The sequence below is a fragment of the Saccopteryx bilineata genome, chromosome X (assembly GCF_036850765.1).
Source record: "Saccopteryx bilineata isolate mSacBil1 chromosome X, mSacBil1_pri_phased_curated, whole genome shotgun sequence".
NCBI lineage: Eukaryota > Metazoa > Chordata > Mammalia > Chiroptera > Emballonuridae > Saccopteryx > Saccopteryx bilineata.
In genome coordinates, this window is record NC_089502.1 from 44,804,826 (window position 1) to 44,826,219 (window position 21,394).

The 21,394-nt window shown below is 38.0% G+C and overlaps 1 non-coding gene across 1 annotated transcript; it reads left to right on the forward strand.

Moving 5' to 3' along the window:
• The first annotated feature begins 5,697 nt into the window (after positions 1-5,697).
• LOC136317969 (U6 spliceosomal RNA) lies at positions 5,698-5,799 on the forward strand. The gene has a single exon (XR_010727956.1). It is a non-coding gene; the product is annotated as a U6 spliceosomal RNA (small nuclear RNA).
• The last annotated feature ends 15,595 nt before the right edge of the window (positions 5,800-21,394 follow it).

Below are 21,394 nucleotides of genomic sequence, written 5' to 3' on the forward strand. Positions count from 1 at the left end.
AGAATGCAGGGTTTTCAAGCAAGGAGAGTGGGCTCGTGATGCCTTTGTCTAGAGGTAATTGTCTCTCTCATGACTCCAGGATGGGAGGAAGAGTTAGGATCAGTGTAGGAATTTTTAATTAAGATATGTCGGCCTGACCTGTGGTGGCGCAGTGGATAAAGCATCGACCTGGAAATGCTGAGGTCACTGGTTCGAAACCCTGGGCTTGCCTGGTCAAGGCACATATGGGAGTTGATGCTTCCAGCTCCTCCCCCCTTCTCTCTCTCTCTGTCTCTCTCTCCTCTGTCTCTCTCCTCTCTAAAAATGAATAAATAAAAAAAAATTAAAAAAAAAAGATATGTCAACATTGTCTCCTAAAGGCTCTTAAGGAAGGGGAAGAGGCAATTTTCAGATAAGTTTTACCTTTGCTCTATCACTGGCATCAGTCCTTCCAGAGCACTATAGTTAAACTATAATTAACTACTAACTAACTGTTGCCCCTTGTAAACTCTTCTTGGTTTTTTTTTTCTTCCTCAGAAAGGAAGGATGAAGGGGCTTGACTCTTCCTTTTAAAATACTAATGTTAACAATTTTTGCAATTACTTGGTACCTTATCACAGATATACTTACAAATTTTCCTAACTAATAGAGACACACTTCATGATTTGTTGTAGATTCTATAGAAACTCACTCTTTTTTTTTTTATATAATTTTATTTTTTTAATGGGGTGACATCAATAAATCAGGATATATATATTCAAAGATAACAAGTCCAGGTTATCTTGTCGTTCAATTATGTTGCATACCCACCACCCAAAGTCAGATTGTCCTCTGTCACCTTCTATCTTGTTTTCTTTGTGCCCCTCCCCACCCCCGATGCCGCTCCCCATACCCCCTCCCCCCCCGTAACCACCACACTCTTGTCAATGTCTCTTAGTTTCAGTATTATGTCCCACCTACGTATGGAATAATACAGTTCCTGGTTTTTTCTGATTTACTTATTTCGCTTCGTATCATGTTATCAAGATCCCACCATTTTGCTGTAAATGTTCCGATGTCATCATTTCTTATGGCTGAGTAGTATTCCATAGTGTATATGTGCCACATCTTCTTTATCCAGTCATCTGTTGATGGGCTTTTTGGTTGTTTCCATGTCCTGGCCACTGTGAACAATGCTGCAATAAACATGGGGCTGCATGTGTCTTTACGTATCAATGTTTCTGAGTTTTGGGGATATATACCCAGTAGAGGGATTGCTGGGTCATAAGGTAGTTCTATTTGCAGTTTTTTGAGGAACCACCATACTTTCTTCCATAATGGTTGTACTACTTTACATTCCCACCAACAGTGTATGAGGGTTCCTTTTTCTCCACAGCCTCTCCAACATTTGCTATTACCTGACTTGCTAATAACAGCTAATCGAACAGGTGTGAGGTGGTATCTCATTGCCGAGAAACTCACTCTTAATACCTTTTGGGCAGTTAGTTAGAGAGTCCTTCCTGTCCACATTCTAAGGCAGGGGTCCCCAAACTACGGCCCGCGGGCCACATGCGACCCCCTGAGGCCATTTATCCAGCCCCCACCGCACTTCCGGAAGGGGCACCTCTTTCATTGGTGGTCAGTGAGAGGAGCATAGTTCCCATTGAAATACTGGTCAGTTTGTTGATTTAAATTTATTTGTTCTTTATTTTAAATGTTATATTTGTTCCCGTTTTGTTTTTTTACTTTAAAATAAGATATGTGCAGTGTGCATAGGGATTTGTTCATAGTTTTTTTTTAATTTTTTTATATATATATATTTTTATTTATTCATTTTAGAAAGGAGAGGGAGAGACAGAGAGAGAGAGAGGAGAGATAGAGAGAGAGAAGGGGGGAGGAGCTGGAAGCATCAACTCCCATATGTGCCTTGACCAGGCAAGCCCAGGGTTTCAAACCGGCGACCTCAGCATTTCCAGGTCGACGCTTTATCCACTGCGCCACCACAGGTCAGGCACTCATAGTTTTTTTTATAGTCCGGCCCTCCAATGGTCTGAGGGACAGTGAACTGGCCCCCTGTGTAAAAAGTTTGGGGACCCCTGTTCTAAGGCAAATTCCTCCATTATTAACCACCAAAGAAAAAAAGTGTAGTGCTTTACTTATTTCAAGGACTTCTTACTTTAAGATTTCAACTAAAACTCAAAGTGAGATGTTCTCCTCTAGAAAGGTTAATGATAAACAACATACCCTTACTATGTTTCTTTTGCCTTAGTGTTTTCAATTTTGGAGATAGCATTTAAATTAATAATTGTTTCCTTCAACATTAGGTCAAGCAAACTCAACCAGGGTCTTTTGTAGTATGACTTCTCAAAACTTTTAATATCTTAATGTAAATTTTAAGTGTCCTAGAAAAGAGTGTAGTATAAATCATTTACCAAATATATCTGACCACACAGACCTTTTAATAAAAGCAAACAAACACCAAACCTGGCTTAGTTCACACGTTGAAACTAAGGGAAGACTAAATTACATTTGGTAACACTCAGCTTACTTAAATGGTCTGAACCATCCTTATTACTTCTAACTTTAAAAGTTTTCTGATTTTACTGAAGCTTCAAAAAAATGATGATCCCAAATTCTTTTATTTGTTTTAGTGAAACAGTACTATAATTTAGAAATATTCTCTCACCGCCTGAGCTAGGTGTCATTGATATGAAATTTTCCATTAATGATTTGTATACCCTGTCTGAAGAACTGACTGTTTCTGAACATCAAACTAATCTGAGGAATGGTTCAAACACAGCTGTCAAGATTTTGCATTGCAATTGAAACTTCAAAATTAGCATCAGATAATTAGATAATCATTTCCTTTGAATCAGCTATAAATAAAAGGACACATTTGGTATTAATGGGAGCTGCAGTACCACAGTCGCATAGCTTGTTCTCTCCGCACAAACTTCCCCAGGCTTTTATAAAAAGGTTTTTGTTTTTTATTGTATGACAGTTTCTGTTTGTCTAGGTTAATGTCAAAAGAGTTACCCAAAGAAAATCACCTTTATATTTTCTAATAGCCAATACTATGTTTACGTATAATATTTGTAAATTATATCAAGATTAAATTAGACGTTTTTATATGATCTTTGATTTAGAACTCATTTCCTTAGCCATTGGTCTCGACTGTACTAAAACTTTCTGAGAACTGATTTAGAGCCTGAATCTAAACAAAAACTTGAGGAGTGTTTAATGTTTGTAACCCAGTCTTCTCTTTCTTTCCACTTTTCCACACAAAGTGACATTTTGCCCACTTTTTTTTCTTTGGATATTATTTAAAGCTCTCTGTCTAGGAAAAACATCTCAGATATTGAATCTTTATAAATAGTTGTCAAAAAATGATGGAATGATGAGAGTTGGAATGTGTGAGCTTTCTTAAAAATAACTGAGGGTTTTAGCCTCAGAACAATTTCACATGTCAATGTTTTGACTTACGGAATCCAGGAGGAATAAGCTGTGAAGAGTTGTGGAGTTAGGGTAAACAATTAGAAGCAGAGAAGCGCCCTAGGGTGAAAGCCCTGACCAAAGGAGAGTCCAGGGCCTCTCTGACACATGCTGAAAACAGCAAAACAGCAGCATAAGATTCAGCAGCAGAAATGTTTAGACTCAGAACAGATGTTAAAAGTCAGCAAGTTCCTTGTTCTTTACTTCACCCCCTGAAAACTTCTGCTGTCTGCTTCCTTCCTTGAGTTATTTGTACTGGCTAATAAATATCTGAGTAAGGTTGGGGATGGGGCTTCAGTCTTTTGGTCTGCTGACCAGGGTTGTTGACTCTCCTTAGCCCCTCAGGTTATCTGGTCTCCAAGCAGTTTCTTGTCACTGCAACAGATTCCTTTCACAAATTTTCTAAGAAAGTCATTATAAAAGGCAAATCTGAATAAACTGATGAAATTCTCTCAATTCATGAAGATGCAAGGTAGAGGCAGGAACTGTTGTGGTTCTTTGGTAATGAGAAAAATCTTAAGTCACCTACAGAAACTAGACACTCTTGTTTAAAATGAGTAATGGAAGCTCAGAATCCAAGCCAATTATCCTTTCTGCTGCATTAAACACAACACTCTAGCCTTGGCCAGTTGGCTCAGTGGTATAGCATCGGCCTGGCAGGTGGAAGTCCCAGATTCGATTCCCAGTCAGGGCACACACAGGAGAAGCGCCCATCAGCTTCTCTAACCTTCCCCCTCTTCTTTCTCTCTGTCACTCTCTTCCCCTCCTGCAGCCAAAGCTCCATCAGAGCAAAGTTGGCCAGGGTGTTGAGGATGGCTCCATGGCTTCTGCCTCAGGGGCTAAAATGGTTCCAGTTTCAATGGAGTAATAGCTCAGAAGGGCAGAGCATTGCTCCCTAGTGGGCTTGCTGAATGGATCCCGGTCAAGTGCATGCAGGAGTCTGTCTTTCTGCCTCCCTGCTTCTCACTTCAGAAAACAAAACAAAACAAAAAAACCACTCTAGTTATCACTAATTATCACCAAGACATATTTATAATGTCATATTTTGAAAATATAATTTAAATAAGTGACTAATAATTACACACCCACACACACTCCCATGCACTGTGATATTTATAATAAGTAAGAGCAAGGACTGTGGAGTCAGACAAGCGTGAGTTCAAGTTCCAGCTCTCCAGTTACCAGCGATGGGAATTTAGGCAAATTATTTCATCTTAATGAATGTAGTCTTTATTTTTTTAATCTAAAAAGTAAGGATAATAATAACACCCAAAATTGTTAAAGGACATTGTGAAGAATAAGTTGAATAATGCATATGATGTGTTCAGCATAGTATCTGGCACATAGTTAAAATTCATCGAGCGTTGTTGCGGTTTTGATTCATGATGTTCTCTGAGACTAATTTGGTTACTAATATAGTTATTCATTTGCAGGTGCTATCTATTCAGATGTTATCTTTAATTATATCCCAAATAAATAAACATTTTATTTTACATAGCTATTAAACTATATACACCCAAAACAACAAAATCATTAAGAAAAGTATACAAATATAGTCAATGAATTCAGACCACAGAAAAAGAACACTTGGTTTGATTAACGCTAAAAGTATTCTTTGAGGGAGTAGGAAAGTAAAGAGATTTTCCCTACTCTGAATTTTTAAAAAAGCATTCTTAGTAGTTCATAAATTACCAAGCTGAAATATATCGTGTTTCTTTTTACAAATCATTACCATATAATTTACATCTATATGCCAGACTTCTGTATACAATAATTAAGAAATAATAGCTATCCATAAATATTCATTTTTTGAAAAATAGCTGCTGAAACACAAAAGACTTTTGATGCAATGAATTCAACAACATAAAAGAAACTAGAAATCAACTAAACTGGCAGACAATGCACACTGATATATGAATATATTTACTCACTTGTACATACTGGTATTTCAGAAGAAAATATTACCAAATCAACAATCTATTAGAAACAAAAAATAAGTATTTTCAGTATTTTCACTCTTTCTGAATAAAATCATAGTACATATGTACCCTTACAATAACATGTGATTTTGATTGCCTACCCTCAGGAAGGTATAGTGGAATAGGTTTAGAAAAGAATAATATAATAAATCAATTTGATATGAAAGTTATTTAAAAAGAAAGAATGAGAAGTTGGGACTTTTAACTCTACAAAAATACAATCTGAAAAAAAAATACATATCAAGTAAAAATATTAGATTGCAAGATGGTGTTTGCTTTGGCAGCACATATAATAGGAACAATATAGAGAAGATTAGCATGGCCCCTGTGAAAAGATGTCATGAAAATTCATAAAGTGTTCTATATTTTTGAACAAATAATACAGTGGACAAAGATGTGTTGTACAACTAGACACCTGGAAGGAACCTGTATAATCATGTTAACCAGTGTCACCCAATAAATTCAATAAAAATAAATTAATAAAAAGAAAGAGATGAATACTTCTCTTTTGTTTTCAAAAAGGTACTAAAAATTTAGTACATTTTATTTTGAGTGTTGCTTCATAGAGTACACAGATTATAAAAATTAGTTCTTCAGCTTGGCCTGTGGTGGCGCAGTGGATGAAGCATCGACCTGGAATGCTGAGGTCGCCACTCGAAACCCTGGGTTTGCCTGGTCAACAAATATGGGAGTTGATGCTTCCTGCTCCTCCCGCCTTCTCTCTCTCTCTCTCTCTCTTCTGTATAAATAAATAAATTAAATATATATTTAAAAAATTAGTTCTTCAAACTAGATATTACAAACTTACAGTGGAAATGTTTTGTAGAGCATTAGATATATTTATTAATGGTTTATTATGTAGGTCTGAGGCTAATTTTCATCTAGAACCTTCAATGTTATCTTCCTGAAAGATATCCATGAACACTTCACTTGCTACTGCCCTAGAAAACATCCTCAAACCTTTCAGAATTTATACTGAATTAGTTGTGCCTTGATTAGAAATTAGTGTAAAAATTATAAAGAAGAGATGAAATATATACCTAACTGGCTTAAAATTAGAGATTTTTCCTATATTGTATGACCTGTTTCTCCACATCAGCTGCAGTTTCTACCAATACTGTAGACAAGCAATACCTTGCCATTCGCAAGGATTCTTCGCAGTTACCAAAGGTCAGCCACCAGGGTGCCTTTAAAATCCATCACAGTATACCTTTGGTTATTTTCATTGCTCATTTTATTCAACATTGCAGAGGGCAAAAATTAGAGACACAAACAGTGATAATGGTGGTTACTCTGAAGCTCATACCTTTATATTTAGAATTGAATTTATACATCATCTGTAAGCTTACCTGCTATGTGAACTAATATTTGTTTGATTCCCCCTAAATAGGAAGCAGAATGAGCAGGTGGTCAAACTTTCTTAGAGTATTTACAATAAGATTGACGTTTCAATTTCCTTCTAATATCTCAGCAATTTTCAAGCATTTTCATCTCATGATGCACTTAAACGAATTATGAAAATTCTGTGGCACACGAAAACATATATTTTTGGCAATCTAACAAAAATATAGGCATTATTTTGATTCATTTTTACTGGAAAGTTATTATTGTGTTGGCTGTTGTCATTTTATTTAAAATATATTTTTAATAGTTTTATTTAGAAAATTAAATTTAATAGGGTGACGTTGATCAATAAGAATACATAAGTTTCAACCAAAAATCCCGTCAATAGATGACTGGATAAAGAAGATGTGGCACATATACACTATGGAATACTACTCAGCCATAAGAAATGATGACATTGGAACATTTACAGCAAAATGGTGGGATCTTGATAACATGATACGAAGCGAAATAAGTAAATCAGAAAAAAACAGGAACTGCATTATTCCATACGTACGTGGGACATAAAAGTGAAACTAAGAGACATTGATAAGAGTGTGGTGGTTACGGGGGGGAGGGGGGAATGGGAGAGGGAAAGGGGGAGGGGGAGGGGCACAAAGAAAACAAGATAGAAGGTGACAGAAGACAATCTGACTTTGGGTGATGGGTATGCAACATAATTGAACGACAAGATAACCTGAACTTGTTATCTTTGAATATATGTATCCTGATTTATTGACATCACCCCATTAAAAAAAATAAAATTATTATAAAAAAAAGAATACATAAGTTCCAGGTAAACATTTCTATAGCATTTGAACTGTTGATTGTGTTGTATGCCCATCATCCAAAGTCAAATAATTTCCATCACTTTATATTTGTCTTTCTTTACTTCCCTTCCCCCTCTACCCTTCTTCTAATCCCCTCCCCTTGGTAACCACTTCACTTTTATATATGTCCATGAGTCTCAGTTTTATATCCCACTTACATGTGAAATCATATAGTTCTTAGCTTATTCGATGTACTAATTTCACTTAGTATAATGTTCTCAAGGTCCATCCACGTTGACAGAAATGTCACTATGTCATCGTTTCTTGTGATTGAGTAGTATTTCACTGTATATATGTACCACATCTTCTCTATCCAATTTTCTATAGAGGGACACTTTGGTTGTTTTCATGTCTTGGCCACTGTGAATAATGCTGAGATGAACATGGGGGGTGTATGTGTCTTTATCTACCAATGTTTTTTAGTTTGGGGGCTAGATACCAAGTACAGGAATTAGTGGGTCATATGGTAGTTCTATTCTTAATTTTTTTTAGGAACTATCATACTTTCTTCTATAATGGCTGTACCATTGTTGCATTGGCTGTTTTGATTTTTTTATTTGACAATCTAAGGGGGAAAATGGTCAGTGTTTCTAACTAAATACTCAGGTATTGCATGACTTAAAATTTTTTTGTGACACACCAATGTACCATTTGCAGCACACTGGTTAAAAATTGCTGCTGTTCTATCCTAAAGGGGGATCATGCTAAAATAAGATACACCAGTATCTAGGTGTTTTAAGGCAAAAAAAGTCAGTTTACAGTGCTTTTGGGCTTTAAGACAATACTTACAAGTATGTGCTGGCCTTCAGGTTCTTTCTGACTTGATCCTAGACCAGCTACTCACTAGACTTACACTTTAATGGTAATATAAGTAGTCCATAAATTAATCTCTTACAGCATTAATACTTATATTATGGTATCATGAATGCTATTTTATTCTGTCAGGGAAATATTATTTTATGACCTTGCTTACCTACTCTTATAAAAAGTAGCAACATCTGTTTCATTCAAAATGAAGATGGGTCCTGTTTTATTTTTAAAAGACTATTTTTATAGCAATTTTAGATTTACAGAAAAATAATTGAGAGTTGACCTATACCTCATTATAATCCCTCACTACCCCCCTTCCACAAAATTTTCATTAGTATTATTAACTCCTTTTATAGTGTGATGTATTTTGTTAAATTTTATGAGCCAATATAAATATACTTTTATTAACTAAAGTCTGTAGTTTGCTTTTGGATTTACTCTTTGTTGTATATTTTATGGATTTTAACAAATGTATAATGACATGTATCCACCATGACAATATCATTTAGAATATTTTTGATGCCCTAAAATTTCCCTGTGCTCCACAAATTACCTCTTTCCCCTCCTTCCAAAACCTTGACAACCATTGCTCACTATACTGTCTTTTTTCTTTTTAGAATGTCATATCATTGGAATCAAATAATATTTAACCATTTCAGATTGACTTCTTTCGCTTATTAATCTGCATTTTTCTGTATATTTTTTGTGACTTGATAGCTGATTTTTTTTGTTGCTAAGTAGCATTTTATTCTATTGACATACCACCATTGATTTATCCATTTGCAGATTGGATTGACATTTTGGTTTGTTCCAAGTTTCAGCAATTGTGAAGAAATCTGCTATAAATATGTATATACAGATTTTTGTGTGGGCATAATTTTCAACACCTTTTGCTAATTATCAAGGAGTACAATGACCTGATCCCATATTAAGAGTAAAGTTAGTTTGGTAAGAAACTACCAAACTGTCTTTTAACCCTTTGAGTAGTGAGGTTTTTTTTCATACTCACTGACCCCTGGGAGTGAGTTTTTTTTTCAAAAAATAAAGTTAGTTACAGTTTTATTAACTTAAAATCATGTTTGTTTCATAACCAATTTATGAAAAAAAGAACCACACATTTACTTTTTTAAAATTTTATATTACAGATTTTTTAAATAAATCGATCATACTTTGGATCAGGCGTCCCCAAACTACGGCCCATGGGCCTCATGCGGCCCCCTGAGGCCATTTATCCTGCCCATGCCACACTTCTGGAAGGAGAACCTCTTTCATTGGTGGTCAGGGAGAGGAGCACTATATGTGGCGACCCTCCAACGGTATGAAGGACAGTGAACTGCCCCCCTGTGTAAAAAGTTTGAGGACCCCTGTTTTGGATGGTCAGGAGGCATGAAGACATACATGAACACTTGTACTACTCAAAGGGTTAAAGTTAGTGGAATTACTTGTATTCTTATTGTGGAATTTTAACAGTTTTTTGTATATTTTGGATATCAGTCCTTTACTGGATACAGTTTTCATAAAGATTTTGTCCTACTATATTTTTTTTCATTCTTTAAAAAATGTATTTTGTGCAGCAGAAGTTCTCATTTTAATAATGTCCAAAATCTTAATTTTTCTTTCACAGACCATCCTTTTAATGTTGTTTCTAAAAATGTATCATCAAACCCAAGTTCATCTTCATTTTCTACTAAGTGGTCCTCAAGGAATTTTAAGTTTTGTATTTTACATTTATTTATTTATTTATTTGCAAGAGAGACAGAAAGAGAGACAGAGAGAGGGACAGATAGGCAGGAAGGGAGAGATGCATTTATGTTTATGATACATTTCTAGTTAAATTACATGAAAGGTATGAAATCTAGGTCCAGGTTCATTATTTGAAGGAGTGGGGCATATTGCTGTCTAGTTACACTAGCACCAATAGTTGTCAAGACTATTCTCCCTTCAAATTGCCTTTGCTCATTTGTCAAAAACCAGTTGACTATATTTGTGGAATCTAATTCTGGGATATTAATTTTTTTCCATTGATCTATTTGTCTAGTCTTTCACCAATAACACATTGTCTTGATTACTGTAAATATATATATATGGCAAGAAATAAAGTCAGGTAGTATCAGTACTCTGAATTTGTTCTCCTTCAGTATTGTGCTGGCTTTCTGGATCTGTTGCTTTTTATATAAACCTTACAAGCAGTTTATCAATGGCCACAAAATAACTTTCTGGGATTTTGATTGAGATTGCATTGAATTTATAGATAAACTTTAATATAACTGGTATCTTTAAAATATTGTCTTCTTATCTATATGGGATATGGAATTTCTTTTTATTTTAATATTCTTTGATGTCCTTCATCAGAATTTTATAGTTTTTTCTCATATAGACCTTTATATAGTGTGTTCGTAAAGTCATGGTGCACTTTTGACCGGTCACAGGAAACCAACAAAAGATGATAGAAATGTGAAATCTGCACCAAATAAAAGGAAAACTCTCCCAGTTTCATACTTATTCAGTGCAGTTCGAGATGGGCTCACGCACAGATTTTTTAGGGCTCCTTAGGTAGCTATCCCGTATAGCCTCTACAAACTCGTCACTGACTGATGGCCTACCAGAATGGGATTCTCCACCAAACTGCCGATTTCCTTCAATTGCTTATTCCACCGAGTAATGTTATTCCTATGTGGTGGCGCTTTGTTATAAATGTGCTGATATTCACGTTGCACTTTGGTCACGGATTTGAATTTAGCGAGCCACAGAACACACTGAATTTTCCTCTGTACCGTCCACATCTCGACTGGCATGGCCATGGGCTGCTCCACTGTATACACAGTGTTACATCATCATCTGCTCATGCACACATGCTGCCACATCATCCTCCAGAAACTGGGAGGGTTTTCCTTTTATTTGGTGCAGATTTTACATTTTTATCATCTCTTGTTGCTTTCCTGTGACAGGTCAGAAGTGCACCATGACTTTACGGACACACTGTATATATGCATTGTTACATTTATTATATATTTCAGAGATTTTTGTACTCATGTTAATAGTATTATATTCATGTATAAGAAAGCAATTGACATTTGTGTATTAACTTTGCACTTCTGCAACCTTGCTATAATCAGTTATTAGTTCCAAAAGATTTTTTTTGCAGATTCTTTAGTATGTATCTATATACATAAACATGTTATCTATGAACAAAGAGAGATCTTTCTTCATAATTTCATATTTTTTTATTTTCTCTTCTCTTATTGTATTAATTAGCATTTTCAATATAATATTGAATAGATGTGGAGAAAGGGGTCACATTTACCTAATTGCCAACAATAGGGAAAAATAATCTATTTTCTCATCATTAAGAAGGATATAGGCTGTAGGGTTTTTTGTAAATATTTTTATGATGTGGAAGATGGCCTGTGTAGCCTTAGTTTTCAGCCTTTTTGTTTGTGACAAAGACAGAGAAAGGACAGATAAGGATAGACAGACAGGAAGGGAGAAAGATGAGAAGCATCAATTCTTTGTTGTAGCACCTCGGTTGCTCATTGATTGCTTTCTCATATGTGCCTTGACCATGGGGCTATAGCAGACTGAGTGACCTCTTGTTCAAACCAGCAAGCTGGGATTCAAGCTGGTGAACCTTGCTCAAACCAGATGAGCCCGCGCTCAAGCTGGCAATCTCGGGGTTTTGAACCTGGGCCCTCCACGCCCCAGTTCAACACTGTATCCACTGCGCCACTGCATGGTCAGGCTGCAGTGTTCCTCTTTATTCTTCTTTTTCTAGTCCTCAACTTATGTTAATTTTTATCTCATTCATTTGTTTGTATTTTTATAAAAGATAACAATGCTTAATTTTTTGTATTATCAGATATACATAAACAGCAATGTATATTTATGGATTTTTGGTTATCCTCTTATCAACCTTGCAAAAAGTTAAATATTTAGAAGTTTTGGGGCAGTGAACACACAATACAGCGTACAAATAATGTCTTATAGAATCATGCACCTGAAACTAGTATAATTTTGTCAACCAGTGTCACCACAATAAATTTATAAAAAGAAAAAATAAACAAATAACAAATAGTAAATTACCAAAAATTCATACATATAATTTATTAATTCCCTGTGTTAATGGAAGAGAGAATTAATGAAATTAAATCATAATCCTTCTCTCTTCCTTAATACTTTTTCTTGCTTTGAAGTCTGTTCTCTCTAAAATTAATACAAGTTACTTTTTTTTTTTGACTGAGACAGAGAGAGTCAGAAAGAGGGACAGATAAGGACAGACAGACAGGAAGGGAGAGAGATGAGAAGCATCAATTCTTTGTTGTGGCATCTTAGTTGTTCATTGATTGCTTGCTCATTGATTACTTTCTCATATGTGCCTTGACCATGGTGCTACAGTAGAATCAGTGACCCTTTGTTCAAGACAGTGACCTTGGGCTCAAGCCAGCGACCTTGGGGTCATGTCTATTATCCCAAGCTCAAGCCACTGACTCTGCGATCAAGCTGGTGAGCCCACACTCAAGTCAGGACCTTGGAGTTTCAAACTTGGGTCCTCTGCATCCCAGTTTGACACTCCATCCACTGCACCACCACCTGGTCAGACCAAGTTACTTTCTGTTTATTAGAGTTGGCAGATATCTCTTTTTCTATTGCTTTACTCTTAATATATATATATATATATATATATATATATATTTTTTTTTTTTTTCTTCTTTTCCAAGTTTAGAGGCGGGAAGATAGACTGACTTCCATATGTGCCCCTACTGGGATCCACTTGGCAACCCCCATATGGAGCTGATGCTCTGCCCATCTGCTGCCATGGTCACAACCAGGCTATTTTTAGTGCCTGAAGAAGAGGCTCCGTGGAGCCATCTTCAGTGCCCAGGCCAATGTGCATGAACCAATTAAGCCACGGCTAAAGGAGGGGAAGAGAGAGAGAGAAAGAAGGGGAGAGGTGGAAAAGAAGATGGTTGATGGTTACTTCTCCTGTGTGCTCTGGCTGGGAATCAAACCCAAGACATGCACATACTGGGCCAATGCTCTGCCACTGAGTCAACCATCATGGGCCTGTATATAGAGAGGCAGGGAGAGAGAGACAAGAACATTGATCTGCTTCTCTATGTGTCCTAATCAGGTTATCGAACCAGTAACCTCCACACTTCAGAACAATGCTCCAACCAACCAAGCTATCTAGCCAGGGCCTAATTTTTAGTGATTTTTAGAAAGAGAGAGAGAGAGAGAAGAATAAGAAGGGAATAATTTGTTGTTCTATTCAGTCATATATTTTTTGGTTGCTTCCCATCTGTGCCTTGATGAGAGATTGAATCCGAAACCTTCTTGTTTTGGGAAGATGCTCTTAACTGGGAGCTAACTGTCCAGGGCCCATAGGTCTTTATATTATAAATGAGTTCCTTATAGACAAAATCAAGTTTAGTTTTGCTTTTTCTTCTACACTGAGAGTCTCTTTTCATTTTCACATTTAGATCATAGACATTTACTCTTAATAAAGTTGGATTAATAACTATCTTATTTGTTACTGTTTTCTATTTATTGCCCAGCTTTATTTATTTTTTAAAATCTACATTTCTGTCTTTTATAGTTTTAATTAAACATTTTATATGATTCATTTATTTGAATATTTTCCCTAGAGCACAAATACACATTGATAACACTGGGGAACAAAATTTTTGTTGCATCCAGAAAAAAAACTTATTCTTACCTAATTCAAGTATGCTGCTCTCAAATCTGACTTTAGTTTTTCTCTGTAAGCTACAGCTTTTTGCAATTCAAGATTTTAGGTTTTCATCTTATTGTAAAATTTTCAACATTTAGTGTAACATAATGAAATAGAATGTCTTCTTGGGCATCATCTTTGTGAAAATATAATAATTTATATAATGCAGTAAATACACTAATGCACTAAAAGATATGATTGCATCAGAATTTGTCTACAATTTCAAAATAGAACATATTAAAACACTTATTTTAACCATAAACTTTGCGCAAAACTTACTTAAATTCTATTGAGGTGAAAATTTGTGTTTGTAGCTCTTGCATTTGTGTACTTGTTCAGGACAATCTCGTTTGATGCTCCATCAGTAGGCTGCTCATCACTAACAGCTCCAAGATTTTTGGGAAACTTATCAAGGTGACTGTTCAGGAAGTGAATCTTAACGCTCATGTTCCATCCAATGTTGCAGAAAGCCAACAGCATCTTTTGAACCAGAAGTTCCTAGTTTTCTGCTTTTTTGTTGCCAAGGAAGTTCTTTGTAACTGTCACAAAAGACTGCCATGCTGCTTTCTCCTCCTTATTCATCTTCCTGGCAAATTCTTTGTTATGTATGAGGGTTTGAATTGGAGGTCCATCAAATACATTGTTTTATCTTCCAAAAGACAAGGCAGGAAAAACAGAAATAATATGTTGAAAGCATTCACTTTCTCTATTCAAAGTCTTAACAAACTGTTTCATTAAGCCAGTTTGATGTGAAGTGGGAGAAAAATGATCCTGTCTCGATTAACTACAGGTTCATTAACAACATTTTGCATCCCTACTTCCAGAGCTTCACGGTTTGGCTACTCCTTCTGTGTCCAGTGTTTTTCCCGAGATCAGCTGTCCCACAAACACAAAAAGCAAGGATATTTCGTGAAACCTCTCTGTTGTCTTAGCAGGAAATTTACCATTTTACAATCCACACAAATGATCCAGTTATGCTTCTCATACTTGAGAAAGTCAAGGACAATTTTTCTGTCATTATAATCTTCTCGCAGATGAGTTGAATAACCAATTGGAACCGCTTAAAATAGGCAATATATGCACGTGTCACAAATGATAAAATATTGTGCCTTTGACGTTGAAGTATATAACAGTCACATATATAACAGAAGGTGTCAGGACTATTCTTACATTTATGCCTACTCAAAGAAGCCATGAATCAATCTTAAAACAAAATAAGAAGGTGTTTTTTATCAGATAAAAATTTTTTACATTTAAAAACAACTACAATTATGTAAAAGTGATGTATGTAAAACATTAATTGCCTTGTGGTTATGTTCAATCCAAGAGTCGTTGCCCTTTAACTCCAATTTAAAAACAAATGCATGTCATTACCTGTAACAAAAAGAAATTAAAATTGCATAAAAGCTGGAGCATGCAACAAAAAACAGATTTCAGATTTGGGATTAGTGATGCAGAAATATGTAGAAACAGTTCTAAAACCTCATGCAACAGAAAACGAAAAAAAAAATTGTTCCCCAGTGTAACTAATCAAAGTCTTTTATTTAATACACTATATACCAAGACTTCAAGATGGCTGATGACTCAGTGATAGGTAAACTCAGCATGTCTTAGAGACAAAAATGGAATTAAAGCTAAGTTATAGAGCAATCAAGAAGAATGATCAACTGAAGGCCAGCTGAACAGGAGTATTATTTCCAATAATTTATAGAAGAATCTACATGAAGACTAGTGAGATTTGAAAGGGGCTGGCCTTTGCACACACATGTGGTAGCTGAGAAGCTGGAGGGATATCTCAGCTGCAAAAGTACCCCCTCAGAAACTTGTGGTCTTAACCTCACATTAGGATCCTAAACCCAGAACACCAGGTCTGGGAATAGGAGACTACCTGGCATCTGGTAGTGAAACTCAGCAAGGACTCTGTCTGGTGGAAGAGGAAGCAGTCCTTCTGAATCTCAAGTTTTCTCTTAAATAACTAATGCATAAAAACTTGTTCTTGGGCACTCACCAGGGACTCTAGTAAAGTAAATATGACTCAGGGCATACAAAAGTTATAAAAGAAAAGGTCTGGGTAGAGTGACCCCTGAGAGAGCTCTGGAGGGTCAGCTACTAAGGTTTCAGTCTCAGCCAATATTCCAAACTGCCTTCTGGTGTCATCCTCCCACATTCAAGTATTCCTATGCCTACAACACCAGTGTATTAACCACATCCTCCAAATATCGGTAACATCACCCTGACAAGCTTGAGTCTGCCCGAAAGGACTGTTGATTGCACCTAACAGGAGTATTTGATACGCTATTTTTCTGGAGAATCTAGAGACAGGCATTTAGACAGACATTGAACTGTAAGGCCTTGGAATAGAAGTCAGTCTTTGCCCACCCATACCTGCAGGCTTGGCCAGCACCACATCCAAAAGGAGACCGATTTGTTCTATCTTCTTAAATCCCAGTGGCTCCATCCTGTAAAGCTCAGTTCCTCAGAGGAAGGAAGGTCTGCTAAACGTTAGGACATTTGATGTGTCTCCCTCAAAAGCTCTGCTCCAGGGCTCAAATGGTTGTGGCAACAAATCTAGGGTGAAGTATAGAGCTTGCTTTCCTATGACAGGCATGGCTGGTTGCACCCCCAATAGATGATTCTTTTGATCTGTTTTCCCAAGTCACTTTAGCCTCATCTTGCTGAACTCAGTTCCACAGAGGTAAAAGAATGTTACTCACAACTGGGACCTTTGGAGTGTCTCCCTCAGAGGCTCCAGTCTGGGCCTTGAGTTTATGCAACTGTGATGCTAAAAGAAGGTTATCAGTTTCTGAAATCCTGATGGTCCCATGCTGCTGAGCTTGCTCCTGCTGTAGGAACACCTGCTTGCACCAACCTGAACCAGTGGTACACTCCTACGGGGGGAGGAGAGCTAGACCTGAAGATTCAAGTAGAAGCTCAGTAGTGTGATTTTAAAGAAGGGGCCCTAATTCCCCTACTGAGTGCCCCATCACATTGCTTATAAGAAAGGGACTCATTAGCTACATCCTCCCTACTTGGTCTCCCTGCCCTACCAAGCTTGTGCCATGTGTAAGAGGCAGTAGGATGCAACCAGTCTGGGCTCCCTTGAAATTCTCTTTTCAAAAGGATCTGGAAGAAATCCAGAGACCTCAGGGGTTAGAAGAGCAGCTAACAGGTAGAGCCATCCTCAGAAAACCCTGGACATTTCATTGATCTGCCTCCATCCCAGAACTGCAGGATCCTGACTGTTGTACACAGTTTGATCCCTCCCACACAATCCCAGGCCCAGTAGACTCTGCCATAATCAGTGAACAGTGTGGCAGTTCCAGAAAAGCAGCCCTAAACCAGTTATATACAATGTCTGACAACAACCTGCACCAGAACTCTATTTAAGTGGGCCCATACAACACAGAGTGGTGGGCTACAAACTACACTAGAGCTCTACTCAATAAACCACGAAAATGACACTGCTAAACATGGACTCCATCAAGCAACAAACCCTGCTGGGAACAATTTCATCTCAGCAGACAACTCCTGAACAGTGATTCATACACAGTGCACAGGTTCTATCTTTATAGTCAGCCAGTCTGAGAGTTAACTCCACCCAGAAACTGGTTAATAACATTTAAGACACAACTACAACAGAAGAGGGAACATAACCTATAAGAAACAATTTTGGAGCACTTTGCTCAGTTGATCAAGAAGATTATGCCACTGAGAGCCACAGGGTCCTTACATCAGAAAGCCCTCATAATGAGATTTAGTCATAGAAAATCTACTTGATACACAAAGCAAAACACAAAAAGGGAGAGAAAATGTGGAGATCAATAAATATGCTGCAAATGAAAGAACGAAGGAAGTTATGAGAAAAAAATAAATGAAATGAAAACAACCAAGATACCGAATGCTGAGTTTAAAACAAGAGTTATAAAGATGTTCAAGGAACTTAGGGAAAGAATGGATGATCTTAATGAGGACTTAAGTAAAGAGATAGTAGTTATTGTCTGACCAGGTGGTGTTGCATGTGTAGAACCTCAGACTGGGATGCAGAGGACCCAGGTTCAAAATTGTGAGGTAGGCCCTGGTCGGTTGGCTCAGCAGTAGAGCGTCGGCCTGGCGTGCAGGGGACCCGGGTTCGATTCCCGGCCAGGGCACATAGGAGAAGCGCCCATCTGCTTCTCCACCCTGCCCCCCTCCTTCCTCTCTGTCTCTCTCTTCCCCTCCCGCAGCCAAGGCTCCATTGGAGCAAAGATGGCCTGGGCGCTGGGGATGGCTCCTTGGCCTCTGCCCCAGGCGCTAGAGTGGCTCTGGTCACGGCAGAGCGACGCCCTGGAGGGGCAGAGCATCGCCCCCTGGTGGGCAGAGCGTCGCCCCTGGTGGGCGTGCCAGGTGGATCCCGGTCAGGCGCATGCGGGAGTCTGTCTGACTGTCTCTCCCCATTTCCAGCTTCAGAAAAATACAAAAAAAAAATTGTGAGGTACCCAGCTTGAGTGCAAGCTCACCAGCTTGAGCATGGGATCATAAATGTGACCCCATGGTCATTGGCTTGAGTACAAGGTTGCTGACTTGAGCAAGGGGTCACTTTCTTTGCTATAGCACCCCAGTGAAGGCCCATATGAGAAAGCAATCAATGAACAACTAAGGTCCGGCAATGAAGAATTGATGTTTCTCATCTCTCTCCCTTCCTATCTGTCCTTATCTCTCCCTCTTCCTGTCTCTGTTACAGAAAAAAAAGATAGTAAACATTAAAAAGTACACAGAGGCCCTGGCTGGTTGGCTCAGTGTTAGAGCATCGGCCTGGCGTGCAGGAGTTCGGGGTTCGATTCTCAGCCAGGCCACACAGGAGAAGGGCCCATCTGCTTTTCCACCCCTCTCCCTCTCCTTCCTCTCTGTCTCTCTCTTCCCCTCCCGCAGCCAAGGCTCCATTGGAGCAAAGTTGGCCTGGGCGCTGGGGATGGCTCTATGGCTTCTGCCTCAGGCACTATAATGGTTCTGGTTGCAACAGAGCAGCACCCCGATGGGCAGAGATCGCCCCCTGGTGGGCATGTCAGGTGGATTACGGTTGGGCGCATGCGGGAGTCTGTCTGACTGCCTCCCCATTTCCAACTTCAGAAAAATACAAAAAAAAAAAAAAGTACACAGAAACCATTAAAAAACCAGTCAGAAACGAAGAATAAAATTTCTGAAATTAAGAATATACTAGAAAAAAATTAACAGCAGGCTAGATGAAACCGAAGATCGAATCAGTGATTTAGAGGACAAGATAACAATAAGCACCCAAGCAGAGCAACAAAAAGAAAAGATAATTTTTAAAAATGATGCTTAACCGGGTGGTGGTACAGTGGATTGAGCATCGGACTGGGACACAGAGGACCAAGGTTCAAAACCGCAAGGTTGCTGGCTTGAACAAGGGGTCTTTTGGTCTGCTGTAGCCCCCCGGGTCAAGGCACATATGAGAAAGCAATCAATGAGAAACAAAGGTGCCACAACGAAGAATTGATGCTTCTCATATCTCTCCCTTCTTGTCTATCCATCCCTCTCTCTGTCTCTGTCTCTGTCACAAAAAAAATAGGTGGATAACTAAAGTTAAAGTATAGAGTGCTTTATACTCTAGGGAGCAAGGTAGCTAAAATGACTTTCACCTTTATTCATATAGCATCTGCCCAAGTACTTCCCCCAATTTTACTAGTGCTATCTCTACCTTCATTGTTCAGTGTATCTTTGGAAGTACAGCTAGTGTTATAATCTTTAGGAACTGGAGAAGCATAATTTCAAGTGCTTGCTGTTTCTACTTTTATTACAAAAAAAGTTTCTTGCCTACATATTTAACTTAATTTAGGTCTACACTTTTAATAATAGAGCCTGAGGCATTATGCTTCTGCCTACAGTGTGCTGCAATAATAAACATGACATTCACATAAATTACTCTTTTTGAGCACAGCAAATTGCCCACAGCTTTTACTCATATCAGAATTTTTTTCCTAATTACTTTGTTTTGGACTGGTACTGGTGATTCACGTTTTAGGGTGTTTTCAAATATTTGTTCTCTGGGAGAAATGAGAGCAATAAATAGGCTAAGTCACTGTAACATCCAGAATTATAATGACACCACTTACAATGCATCAAAAAATTAGAGCAGAATTGAATCATAATTTTCTATATTAATGGTTAGAAGAGGTATGAGAAAAAAACATAAAATAGATAATTTAAAAAATCACTTTCACTTTGTTTTGGGTTACAGTCAGACAAAGATGGCACATCTTCAAGGATGCTCTCTGTTCCTCTGGCCCAAACACACAGAAAGCGGCGAGAAAATTTGATGACTTAGATGAATTAGACTTTGAGTCATATCTACTCTTCTTCAGGCATGTCCTTTCTCCCCTTAATTCTCTCTCCTCCAGGTTCAAGGTTTTTTTAAATCTTTATTTATTTATTTATTTATTTATTTATTTACAGAGACAGAGAGAGAGTTAGAGAGAGGGACAGACACACAGGAACGAAGAGATGAGAAGCATCAATCATTAGTTTTTCATTGTGCATTGCGACACCTTAGTTGTTCATTGATTGCCTTCTCATATGTGCCTTGACTATGGGCCTTCAGAAGATCGAGTAACCCGTAGCTCAAGCCAGAGACCTTGGGTCCAAGCTGGTGAGTTTTTTGCTCAAACCAGATGAGCCCACGCTCAAGCTGGCAACCTCGGGGTCTCGAACCTGGGTCCTTCCGCATCCCAGTCCGACGCTCTACTCTCTGCGCCACCGCCTGGTCAGGCCCAGGTTCAGGTTTTCAGAGCCCTCATGAAGCATGAAGACCATGAAGACCACATCACAGTATACATTGTCCCTAGATCTCTAACTCTACCATAGACCACATAATTCCATCTGCCTTTTGGACACCACTTGCACATCTTACAGACACTCCCAAAAACAACTCATGTCTTCATCATACCTTGTCTCTTTTTTTTCTTTTTCTTTTATGTCAGAGACGGAGAGAGTCAGCAAGAGGGACAGACAGACAGGAAGGGAGAGAGATGAGAAGCATCAGCTCTTTGTTGCAGAACTTTAGTTGTTCACTGATAGCTTTCTCATATGTGCCTTGACTTTGGGGCTACAGCAGAGAGAATAACCTCTTGTTCAAGACAGCAACTTTGGGCTCAAGCCAGCAACCTTGGTTTTCAAGCCAATGACCTTTGTACTCAAGCCAGAAATCATGGGGTCATGTC